Genomic DNA, 12,177 nt, shown 5'->3' on the forward strand with positions numbered 1-12,177 from the left:
ACGCTCTCCCATCTTTGTTATTTTCCCTGGTGTGGCCCTCCCATCTTTGCTCCTTTAAGGCAGTCTTGAATGTAACTGGCACACAACTGATTTAGCCATCCATCACCAGATCTGGCTGGGCCACATCAAGTGCTATGGTGCCTCACAGTCCTCTGCCAAAACCATCCACTACTTGAGGGTCATCCTGGAGAGTAAAGATATTACCACGCTTCTTTGCTCCACTAACAGATGTCTCCTTAAACCCCTCTCCCCATCCCTTTCCAACCTCACCTCCAACAAGACATGTGAGGAGCTTGTGGACATTTCTGTCACTGAGATTAAGACCATCTATTCAGCTGCCTGTGCTGCATCCTCGTTCTCCTTACCCACCAAGCCAAACGTCCCCCTGCCCTAGCCCTGAACCCGTGGCTTTCTCCAGTTTCTCTCCTATCTCCCCTCATGTCCTCTTTGAGCTCATCTTGTCCTTGAGACCTACTGAGTGCTCTTGATCCCATTTCAACTAAACTAACCACCCACCTTCCCTTCTTGGCCTCCATGTTAGGTGACATTGTAAATGGTGCCTGTAGTGTATGTACCTTTAAGAGAGAACTACTTTTACAGCTCCTGTATACTGTAGTACCGGCAGTGACCACACCTGTATATAAGCCTTGAGCAGGCATCTGTACTGTTAGTCTTTAGACTACCTTCCTCTAGTAAACACCTGTTGATTGTTAATCTGCAGCCTCCGTCTAGTTATTGAAGAACACCATACTTTAAGATTCACGGATTCAACAGTGGCGACGAGGTCGATTCGAATCTACCTGCAACTCTGCAGTTCCTTCCAAGGATTCGCTCCGGGAGGACGGTGGAAGAAAGTCGAGGCCAGAAGCACGGGCGTCGACCACGAGCAACCGCCCAGTCATCCGGCAGAGAGTGAACATCGCAGGGGAGGCTGTTGAGAGCTGGGCTTGGTTCTCCAGCCACGACGATCCAGCAACAGACTGGCAACAGGTACAGCGCAGACCCTTCCCGGACAGCGGTGGCTGGAGCCGACCGACGGCACAGAAAAGGCCGAGCAGCGTCGACAGTGTTGTATCCGTGTGTTAATGGAGACACGGAATGCAGGAGTTGGTTTAACAGGTGTTTACTGAACAAAGTCTGGAGGTGAACTAAAAGATACAAGACGCTATACAGGCTTATATACCCGAGTGGTCACTACCGGTATTACAGTACACAGGGGCTCTTAAAGGTACATACACTACAATTCCTCCCCTTTTAGATAATTAGTACATAACATTTTAAGTAATCATTAATTAACATGTTTACAAGAACAATAATCTACACATTTGCTGCAGTTAATCAATTATAAGTCAGTCTCTCTGGAGGCTTCCTGACTCGGTCCAGATAACGCCTCGGTGGTGTATTAGTTTTCGGTGGTGTAGTAGGTTCTTTTGGCAAGGTCGATTCGGCTTGAATGCCAGTGTCAGGTTCATCTGGTTCCAGTATCACCGGATCGGAGGTAGATACTATGGGTATCTCTGCTTCATCATTAGGCGTATAGAGTTGTGGTGTAGGTTGTCCCTTTTCGGATGACTCTATGATCTGGTCAGCATGGCGCCTTATTATGCTTTCACCAATGTCCACGGTATACATCAGCGGTCCTAGTCGTGTGCAAATAGTTCCAGGCTGCCATTTCTCGGTACGGTAGTCCCGGGCCAAAACTTGTTGACCTATCTGGAAGGTTCTAGTTGGCCTTTCATTCATGCCTTGAAATTGCCAGTTCTCTACGTCCCTTCTGATATTTGGCTTGATCAAATCCAGCCGGCATCTTAGTCTTCTATTGAAAAACATCATGGCGGGAGTTTGGCTTGTAACCACATGTGTTGCATTCCAGTATGCAAACAAGAAGTTATCTACCTTATGTTGTAGATTTATGTCTTCATTACCCATGGCCTTTATAGCCTTCCTGAAGGTCTGGACAAACCTTTCAGCTAATCCATTGGTGGCGGGATGGTATGGGGCGGACGTGTAGTGCTTAACCCCATTGTTTTTTAAGAACTTCCTGAATTCTTCGGACACAAATTGCGGTCCATTATCAGAACAGAACAACTATCGACTATCGACCTGTCGCACTCACACCCATCATAATGAAGTGTTTCGAGAGACTGGTCTTAGCCCACATCAAAGCCAGTGTTCCTGCCTCTCTTGACCAACACCAGTTTGCCTATCGTGCAAACAGATCAACGGAGGATGCAATCACAACTGCTCTACACTCGGCACTGAATCACCTAGATGGTAAGGAGACCTACATCAGAATGCTGTTCATAGACTACAGCTCAGCATTCAACACTATCGTCCCCAAGAAGCTGGCCACCAAACTCCAAACTCTTGGCCTGAACACTTCCCTCTGCAACTGGACCCTGGACTTCCTAACAAACAGACCCCAGTCTGTCAAATTAGGTAACCACACCTCCCCCCCCCGACCCTGAACACGGGGGCCCCACAAGTATGTGTGCTGAGCCCCCTCCTCTACTCCCTCTTCACCCACGACTGTGTGGCTGTTAATGGTTCCAACACCATCATCAAGTTTGCGGATGACACCACGGTAGTAGGCCAGATCACCAACAACGATGAGTCAGCCTACAGGGAGGAGGTCCAGCATCTCGTGAAGTGGTGCGCCGATAACAACCTGACCCTTAACATCAAGAAAACCAAAGAAATCATTGTGGACTTCAGGAAGTCCAAATGTGGAAGTCACACCCCCATCCACATCAATGGGGCTGTGGTGGAAAGGGTGGACAGCTTTAAGTTCCTCGGAGTCCACATTACGGAAGACCTCTCCTGGTCCCTCAATACCTCCTCTCTGGTGAAGAAGGCCCAGCAGCGCCTATATTTCCTAAGGAGGCAGAAGGGATGTAACCTGTCACCCCTGATCCTCTCTAACTTTTACCGCTGCACTATAGAGAGCATCCTGACAAACTGTATCACAGTATGGTATGGCAGCTGTAGCTACTATGACCGGAAAGCCCTGCAGCGGGTAGTCAAAACTGCCCAACGCATTACCGGCACCCGGCTACCGACCATAGAGCACATATATCAGAAACGCTGTCTACGGAGGTCACGGTCCATCATCAAAGACCCTACCCACCCCAGCCACAGTCTGTTCGCCCTCCTGCCATCTGGGAGACGCTACAGATGCATTCGCACCCGTACGACCAGATTTAGGAACAGATTCTTTCCCAGGGCTGTCATCCTACTGAACTCCACAAATAAACTCTAAAGCCTGCACATCTGCCAATGCACTTTATTATGGTTATGTTTATGTTAATATACTACATGCCAAATGTATGTTGAACGTTTAAATGTCTTAATCCAAATGTACACTCTCGGGAGCCGCAAGCCTACATTTCGTTGTACTGCACTTGTGCACTAACAATGACAATAAAATTTGATTTGATTTTGATTTGATTTGAGATCTGTTCAGGCAGCCCATTCCTGGCAAATATGGTCCTTGATACTGCGATGGTTTTTTCCGTGGTGGTGGAGGACATCTTTATTACCTCCGGCCACTTGGAATGTGCATCAACCGCGATTAAGAACATTGAGTCCATAAATGGACCAGCAAAGTCAATATGTACCCTTTGCCATGGAGATGAGGGCCACTCCCATGGATGTAGAGGGGCTTGTGGTGGGGCGTTTTGGACCTTCTGGCATCCTAGACAGCTCTTGGTCATTTCTTCGATGTCTCCATCGATACCTGGCCACCACACAAATGCTCTGGCTAGGTTCTTCATTTTCATTCCACCCAGATGCCCCTCGTGAAGCTCCTTTAGCACTTTATCCTGGAGTTTGGGTGGAATCACCACTCTGGATCCACACATCAAGATTCCTCGGCACACTGACAGCTGTTCTCTTCTTTGCGAGAATGCTGGCAACAGTGGTTCGCCATGTGCTGGCCATCCCTTCACCGTTAAATCATAGACTCGTGAGAGAGTCGGGTCATTTCTCGTTTCCTTTTCAATGGTAGAATTTGTTACTGGTAGACATTCTACTATGGTTGAGTGGAACATCTCCACTGGGTCCACTGTAGGTGCCTCTTCTACCGTTGGCAACGGTAGGCGCGATAAACTGTCAGCATTCTCATGCTGTTTTGATCCTTTGTATTCTACGTCATATTGGTGTGCCCCTAGGAAAAGGGACCACCTCTGTAGCCTTTGCGCTGTCATAATGGGAATGCCCTTTTTAGGGTTGAATATGGAGACGAGGGGTTGATGGTCAGTCAACAAGGCAAATTTTTGTCCGTGTAGGTAATGGTTGAATTTCTTCACTCCCCACACCAGGCTGAGTGCTTCCCTGTCGATCTGGGCATAGTTACGCTCAGCTGAGTTCAATGAGCGTGACGCAAAAGCTATCGGCCGCTCCGAGCCATGAGGGAATCTATGCGATAATACCGCTCCGACGCCGTAAGGGGATGCATCGCACGCCAGTCTGGTTGGCAGTGATGGGTTGTAATGAGCCAACACTTCCTTGGACGTGATCAAGCCTTTGCATTTATGGAAGGCACGTTTACAGTCTTCGCTCCATTTCCAAATTACTCCCGTTTGTAGCAGTGCGTTAAGAGGTTGCAGAACAGTTGACAAGTTCAGTAAAAATTTATGATAGTAATTTATCAATCCCAGGAACGACCTTAATTGTGAGACATTTTCAGGTGCTGGGGCTTTTATGACCGCTTCAATTTTTTCAGGTGACTTATGCAACCCTTCTTCGTTAATTATATGGCCACAATATGATATTTGTTTCTGGAAAAATTCGCACTTGGGGCGATTTGCTCGTAGGCCCCATTCTCTCAGCCTAGTGAGCACCTGCTCCAAATTGGCAAGGTGCTCGTTGTCGTTTTCTCCTGTTACAAGGATGTCGTCTAGGTAGCATTGAGTCCCCGGAATCCCTTGCAGGACTTGCTCCATAGCTCTTTGCCAGATAGCTGGAGCTGATGCTACTCCGAAAACCAGTCGATTGTACTGGTACAGGCCTTTGTGTGTGTTTATCGTGAGATAGTTTTTAGAGGCCTCCTCAACTCCATCTGTAGATATACCTGTGCCAAGTCAATTTTGGTGAAACGTTTCCCTCCGGATAGTGAGGCAAAAATATCTTCTATCCTTGGAAGAGGATATTGTATCGTGTGAAGAATCGGGTTTACAGTCACCTTGAAGTCCCCACAGATGCGAATTTTTCTCTGTTCTTCAGATTTATCATTATTCAACGTTTTCTTCATGACCGGGACGATGGGTGTTGCCCACTCACTCCAATCTACCTTGGCTAACACGCCTGCTTTTTCCAAATTCTCCAGCTCTGCCTCGATTGCTGGATGAATTGCGTATGGCACCGGCCTTGCCTTAAAAAACTTGGGAATTGCCGCATCTTCCACTTTTATTGAGGCGGTGACGCCTTTCAAGGTTCCTAGTTCCTGTTGAAACACTTCTTTGGGGTTGGCCAAGATGTCTTTTAATCGTTCAGGTATGATGTCATCATCATTTTTTTTCTTACTGGTCACCGTCAGTGCCTGAATGGAGTGCCAGTCTAAATGTATCTTCCTGATCCATTCACGTCCCAACAACGGTGGACCACCATCTTGCAGAACGTATAAATACAACTTCTGTATTTCCTTGCCGTTGTATACAACAGGCACCTTTATTTTTCCTCTGGGGTATACTTTCTGCCCCGTATATGTCTTCAAGATAATGGATGTGTCTTTCAAAGGTATATGCGGAAATAGCTGCTCGTAATCCCGTCGACTTATGACGGTCAGAGCTGATCCTGTATCTAGCTCCATTTTAATTGGGGACCCCGCTATCGTGAGGGTAACCCAAATGGTCTGGTAATCTTCTTTGGAGTTACATTATGTAATTTGAGACAGCTTAGTCTCTTGTTTCCGGAGTCGCTATCGCTCTTCTGGTCTTCGGAGCTACTGTCCGTCATCATTTGTACCTTTCTGTACTTTTCCTTATTGATTTTTTTTTTGTCAGTGGATTTTTTGTTTCCAGATCGGCATACACGTGCAATGTGTCCCATCTTTCCGCATTGCCTGCATGCTTTGTCCTTGAACCAGCAGTCCCTCTGGTCATGGGTGGATCTGCCGCAGCGATAACATCTCTCGAAACCCCGTGTCATTTCATGGGTGCCGAAGTCCTGTGGCTTTTGCTGTATCTCTGCAGCTCCTCTTGCTGCTGCTTCGTATGATACAGCCACACTGAAAGCCTTGTCCAGTGTCAAATCTTTCTCAGAAAGTAGCCTTTTCTGTGTTCCTTCACTTAGGAGACCGCAGACGAATTTGTCTCGTAGAGAATCTGCCAGTCCTGCCCTGAATTGGCAGTGCTTTGACAGCTTTCTTAATTCGGTGAGGTAATCAGCGTTACTTTCATTCTTGTGCTGATTCCTCCTGAAGAATTTGAATCGTTCCGTTATCAGCAGCGCTGTTGGGTTTAAATGCTCCTGTAGGGTATCAACAATCTCCTTAAAATTCTTGTCCATCGGTTTGGCTGGAGTGATTAAGTTTCGTAACAGCCCGTATGTCCTTGTGCCCATCAGATTTAGAAGTACCGATGCCTTTTTATCATCCTCTACTTCATTCGCTGTGCAATATACCTCCACTCTTTCCACATATGTGGTCCAATCCTCTATATCACTATCGAAAGCAGTAATATTGCCAGTCTTAGGCATCCTGAAAATTGAAAATGGCGCCTCCCGCGCTTTCCCGCCACTGCCGCTGCTGACAACGCTGTTCTCCACGGTTTTTATTTACACAGATATTTTTAACAGTTGGAGACTCGTTCCCGCCGGGCTCTCTGGGGCTTTCCCCTCCCTCTGCTTGGTCCGGATGCTGACCTGCTTTGCAGCGCCGGCCGTCTCCCGAGTGCTCCACCCTCCGTCTCTGTTTGCCTCCGCCTTCCGACTCGCTGCTCGGCCCCGCTGCAGAGCCACCCGATTGAGCCCCAGCCTGCCGCCCAGGAAGGACTAGTGCAGTACCTGCCACCAGCCCGGCTAGCTGGTGAAACCACAGTTTTTTTTGGGTTTTTTTTCTTCGACCTTCGTCTGAGGAATCGATCTCCTTGAGGTGCTGCCGAATTGCAGGTAAGTCCGTTTCCAATACGTCGCCACTGTTGTATCCGTGTGTTAATGGAGACACGGAATGCAGGAGTTGGTTTAACAGGTGTTTACTGAACAAAGTCTGGAGGTGAACTAAAAGATACAAGACGCTATACAGGCTTATATACCCGAGTGGTCACTACCGGTATTACAGTACACAGGGGCTCTGAAAGGTACATACACTACAGACAGGGTAAGCGAGAGGGTAAAGCGCACAGGGCGCAGCCGGGGGTTGAAGACCAAGCGGCGTCGACGGAAAACAAAAAGAGAGAGAGGGTAAAGCACAGCCGGGGTTCAGGACCGAGCGGCGGCAACGAGAGAGGCGCACAGGAGAACGCGCAGAGCGCAGCCAGGGCTCAAGGGCTGAGCAGCGTCCGCGGGGAAAGAAAGGGAGCACGGGAGACGCCATTTGAGCCAAGGAGAAGAAGGGAGAGCGCGGGAGACGCCATTTTTGAAGCCGCAGCGGAGAAGAAGGGCGAGCGCGGGAAGAAAGGAAAGCGCGGGAGACACCATTTTGAGCCAGCGGAGAAGAAGGGAGAGCGCTGGAGACGCCATTTTGGAAAGTCTAACCACACCCAGGGATGCCGAAGAGTGGCAGTGTCACTGCGTTCGACAATGAAGTCGAAGATTGGGCGACATACGTGGAACGCATTGAGGTGTACTGCAAGGCGAATGAAGTGCCAGATGCCAGAAAAGCACTGGTTTTGTTGAATTCCATGGGTGCAAAAATGTATGGCTTACTGCGAAACCTAATAACCCCAGAGAAGCCTGTGAACAAGAATTTCGAAAGCATAGTGGAAATCCTACAGGACCACTTAAACCCCACACTGCTGCTGATAGCAGAAAGATTTAAGTTCCACAAAAGAAACCAGCATAAAGACGAAAGTAATGCTGAGTATTTAACGGAACTGCGCAAGCTATCGAAACACTGCCAGTTTGGAATGGGACTAGCAGATACGTTAAGGGACAAGTTTGTGTGTGGGCTTCAAAGTGAAGGAACCCAGAAACGGCTTCGATCAGAAAAGGATCTTACGCTGGACAAGGCTTTCAGCATGGCAGTATCACACGAAGCAGCCGCACGGGGCGCTGCAGAGATACAACGGAGACCGCAAGAATATGGCACCAATGAAATGTCATATGGAGCAGGGAAGTGTTATCGCTGCGGCAGAACAACACACGACCAGAAGGATTGTTGGTTCAAGGACCAAGTGTGCAGACAGTGTGGAAAAGCAGGACACATAGCAAGAGTCTGCAGGTCAGGGAAGAAAACCAGCAACAAGAAATCTCCACAGGAGAAGTACAAAAAGGTACATAAGGTGATGGACAGTAGTTCAGACGAACAGAAAAGTGATACAGACTCCGGAAGCAAGGAGCTGGGTTGTCTGAAACTACATAAGGTAATCAAAATGGAGGATCACCAAACTATCTGGGTCACGCTCAAGATAGACGGAGTCCAAGTGAAAATGGAATTGGACACAGGATCAGCCCTAACAGTCATGAACCAAAGGGACTACAAGTGGCTAGTCTCACATATACCCTTGAAAGCTACAGAGATTGTCTTGAAGACGTACACGGGGCAAAAAGTCTACCCCAAAGGAAAAATAAGGGTGAACGTGATATACAAAGGCCAGGAAATACCAAAAATGGACCTATATGTATTGCCAGATGGAGGACCACCACTACTAGGACGTGAATGGATCCGGGAGATACAATTAGATTGGCATTCCATACAGGCACTGAAGGTTGAGGCCAAAAAGGATGACGACGTCACACCTGGACGACTGTCAAAAATGCTAACTGACGCACAAGAAGTGTTCCAGGAGGGACTCGGAACACTAAAAGGCATAACAGCAACGATTAAAATAGAGGAAAATGCAAGGCCAAAGTTTTTTAAGGCCAGACCGGTGCCTTATGCGATCCGACCAGCCGTCGAAGCAGAGCTGGAAGGGTTGGAACGTTCAGGAGTACTGTCCAATGTGGACTGGAGCGAGTGGGCTACAACCATCGTTCCTGTAATGAAGAGGTCGTTGAGTAATACGCCTGGGGAACCAAAGAAGGTCCGCATCTGTGGGGATTTTAAGGTGACAGTGAACCCAGTCCTTCACACGGTACAATATCCGCTTCCGCGGATTGAAGATATTTTCGCCACGCTGTCTGGAGGAAAACGCTTCACTAAGATTGATCTGGCCCAGGCGTACCTGAAAATGGAGGTAGAAGAAGCCTCGAAACAATACCTCACGATCAACACTCACAAAGGTCTCTACCAATACAACTGGCTGGTGTTCGGGGTAGCATCGGCTCCGGCTATTTGGCAAAGGGCAATGGATCAAGTCCTGCAAGGGATTCCAGGGACCCAGTGTTATTTGGACGACATCCTGGTCACGGGCGAAAATGACAGTGATCACCTCGCCAACCTGGAGAAGGTGCTCACTAGATTGAAGGAATATGGGCTACGAGCTAATCGCCACAAGTGCGAGTTTTTCCAGAAGCAGATCTCGTATTGTGGCCACGTTATTGATGAAGAGGGGTTACATAAGTCCCCTGAAAAGATTGAGGCTGTAGTCAAGGCTCCAGCACCGGAAAATGTGTCACAACTGAGGTCGTTCCTCGGGCTGGTGAACTACTACCATAAGTTCTTACCAAATTAGTCTACAGTATTACACCCACTGAACACCCTACTGCAAACGGGGGTACCATGGAAGTGGAATGACGAATGTAAACGAGCTTTCCAGAAGTGCAAAGAGTTGATCACATCAAAAGAGGTGTTGGCCCATTTCAACCCAGCACTACCAATTCGGTTGGCGTGTGATGCATCACCCTATGGTATTGGAGCGGTGCTGTCGCACAAATTCCCAGACGGGTTGGAGAGGCCAGTAGCCTTTGCGTCTCGGTCACTAACCTCAGCCGAGCGCAACTACGCCCAGATTGACAGGGAGGCCCTCAGCCTAGTGTGGGGAGTAAAAAAATTCAACCACTATCTGCATGGGCAGAAGTTCACCTTGCTGACTGACCACCAACCACTTGTCTCCATCTTTAATCCAAAGAAGGGCGTTCCGGTGATGACTGCACAATGGCTACAAAGATGGTTGCTTTTTCTAGGTGCGAACCAATATGAAATAGAGTATAAGGGCACGAAACAGCATGGAAACGCTGATGGGCTATCACGCCTGCCGCTGCCTACTGCGGAGGAAGCACCAGCAGTGGACCCTATCGAAATATTTTATTCGTCAATAATTGAACGCTTGCCAGTAACTAACGCGGATATAGAGAAGGAGACCCGAAATGATCCGACACTGTCTCGGGTATATGATTTGATGGTGAAGGGATGGCCAACACATGGCAACTCACTGTTGCCAGCATTCTCATCCAGAAGAGAACAGCTGTCAGTATGCCAGGGGACAGTGATGTGTGGATCCCGAGTGGTAATTCCACCCAAGTTAAGGGAGAGAGTGCTCAATGAGCTTCACGAAGGCCATCTGGGAGGGGTGAAAATCAAAAGCCTTGCTAGGGCTTATGTGTGGTGGCTGGGGATCGATCAACAAATCGAGGACCTAACAAAGAGCTGCTCAGGATGCCAGAAGGTCCAAAATGCACCACCACATGCCCCTCTACACCCATGGGAGTGGCCCTCCTCTCCATGGCAACGGGTGCATATTGATTTTGCTGGTCCATTCATGGTCTCAATGTTCTTAATAGCAGTGGATGCGCACTCGAAATGGCCTGAGGTGATCAAAATGTCCTCCACCACTACGGAGAAAACGATTGCAGTCCTACGGACCATATTTGCCAGGAACGGCTTGCCAGAGCAGATTTGCTCTGATAACGGACCACAGTTTGTGTCCGAAGAGTTTCGGAAATTTATGAGAAGGAATGGGGTAAGGCATTACACATCCACCCCGTATCATCCAGCCACAAATGGATTGGCTGAGAGGTTCGTACAAACCTTTAAAAAGGCAATAAGGGCCATGTGTGACAATGAAATTCCACTACAGCATAAGGTGGACAATTTCCTGTTAGCCTACAAAAATGCGACACATGCAGTTACCAACCAGGCCCCAGCCATGATGTTCTTTAACCGAAGGTTGAGATCTCGTCTGGATTTGCTCAGACCAAATGTGCGAAGAAATGTTGAGGATAAGCAATTCCAGCACATCAATGAGAAGCCGACAAGGAGCTTCAATGTAGGACAACCAGTCTTGGCCCGCGACTACCGAACAGAGAAATGGCAACCCGGAACGATATGCACACGGCAGGGGCCACTAATGTACACAGTGGATGTCGGGGAGAATATTGTGAGACGCCATGTCGACCAGATCCTAGCGTCACAGGAACGAGTCAACCCCATGTCTCGCGTACCTGGGGATGAACCCGACATACCGGTAGCATCTACCCCAGAAACAGTAGCAGCGGAAACTGATGAACTGACCGACGACAGGGGGCCAGAATCGCCTCCGCACCAAGAACAAGACACTCAGGAAAGGCGCTATCCAGAAAGGATCAGGAAGCCGCCCCAAAGACTGAATCTATAAATGGACTATTTCAGTTAAATGTGCATGTAAAATGTTAACTGTTATTTGAATGTTATGGGTACTGTTAATCTAAAAGGGGAGGAATTGTAGTGTATGTACCTTTAAGAGAGAACTACTTTTACAGCTCCTGTATACTGTAGTACCGGCAGTGACCACACCTGTATATAAGCCTTGAGCAGGCATCTGTACTGTTAGTCTTTAGACTACCTTCCTCTAGTAAACACCTGTTGATTGTTAATCTGCAGCCTCCGTCTAGTTATTGAAGAACACCATACTTTAAGATTCACGGATTCAACAGTGCCCTCTCCTCAGGAATTTCCCACTCCCTTTCAAAACCGTTATTATCGTCCTCCTCCTTAAAAAACCCTCAATTCTCTGTCCTTGCAAACTATTGCCTATCTTCACCCTCTCTTTCCACTCCTAAGTCCTTGAATATGTTGTCACCTCCAAATTTTTGTGCCCACGTTTTCTGCAACTCCATGTTTTAATCTCTCCAATCAGGTTTCTGTCCCTGCCACAGCAATGA

Source organism: Somniosus microcephalus, chromosome 22, assembly GCF_052327205.1.
Source record: "Somniosus microcephalus isolate GS21.2 chromosome 22, FLI_Smic_1.0, whole genome shotgun sequence".
Lineage (NCBI taxonomy): Eukaryota > Metazoa > Chordata > Chondrichthyes > Squaliformes > Somniosidae > Somniosus > Somniosus microcephalus.